The following is a 1,028-nucleotide window of genomic DNA, read 5'->3' on the forward strand; positions in this document are numbered from 1 at the left end:
AGGGAAAGGAGCAGGTTCCCCACACTCAAAACCAATCGCCCTGCTGACTTCCTTCCCTGGTTTTCTTCAGTAATTTCTCTAATGTGTCCAACCACTTTACTACAGAATAAATATTCAGAGATAAGGAGGGAGAGGGGGGAGAAGGGAGGAAAAAATAGGCCTTCCAGTGAGCTATTGATTTGAAATTTCAAACATTTTATTGATACAAGAAAAACCCAGACATAAGGAAGCAGTTTGATATTGCACAATATTTGAAAAAAAATGTGTGCATCTGCTTAGCACAATACACTGCATAATGACAGCAATCTTCCCTGTTTGTATCTATTCATCTGATTATACAGCATAACAATTCTTTTTGCTACACATTTATTTACTAAAAGATTTTTTTTAATGGATAATAAATTAGTAAATCAGATATCATGTGCTTGGGAAAATATGTTAGTTGACTCCCTACATGCAAGATAGTTGCAATTCATATTTTATGTGCTATTCAGCGATCTCACATACAGAGATGAAGTTATGTGCTTCCCTTGTGGCAAAGACAAAGGAAGTTTTAAATCATTATTTAGTACTCTTTCATCTAGGCACATGTTATTTTGAAACGCTTCAGTTTTTAGCACCGCAGTGCAGCACTGATGTAATGAAGAGCTTTGACTTACTTGAAGTGTAACCCAGTGGCCTTCTTTTGATGCCTTTTCCACAGCTATTTCTGCTGCAGCTTCCTGTCCTTGACCCAGCGATACATTGTGAAGTTCTCCTGAGTCAATGGTAAATTCAAACTTGTTCCCTAAACAGAACAATATACTGTACTACTTGGAGCCAAATAATGAAGTGTTCAAACAAGCATGTGTTCTACACATAGTGTTAAAATGGCAACACATCATATGAGTCACCAAAGGGAAAAAACAGCCCTCAAAAATCCAGTTTCAATGCATCAGCTGAGCTAGGATATTGTGCTGCTTTCTGGCTAGGTATTCTGTATTAGCAAAATGCTCCTGTGTCTGAAAAGCATCCCAGAGTGAAACAAT

The 1,028-nt window shown here is 37.5% G+C and overlaps 1 long non-coding RNA gene across 1 annotated transcript in view; it reads left to right on the forward strand.

The window, feature by feature from the left end:
* Nucleotides 1-703: 703 nt before the first annotated feature.
* The window catches only part of LOC115948020, an 8,474-nt gene continuing 8,149 nt past the window's right edge, over nt 704-1,028 (forward strand). The window contains exon 1 of the long non-coding RNA XR_004081874.1: nt 704-768. This is a non-coding gene — a long non-coding RNA (uncharacterized LOC115948020). The remainder of the gene's footprint in view (nt 769-1,028) is intronic.

The sequence above is a fragment of the Geospiza fortis genome, unplaced genomic scaffold (genome assembly GCF_000277835.1).
Source record: "Geospiza fortis unplaced genomic scaffold, GeoFor_1.0 scaffold112, whole genome shotgun sequence".
Taxonomy (NCBI): Eukaryota; Metazoa; Chordata; class Aves; order Passeriformes; family Thraupidae; genus Geospiza; species Geospiza fortis.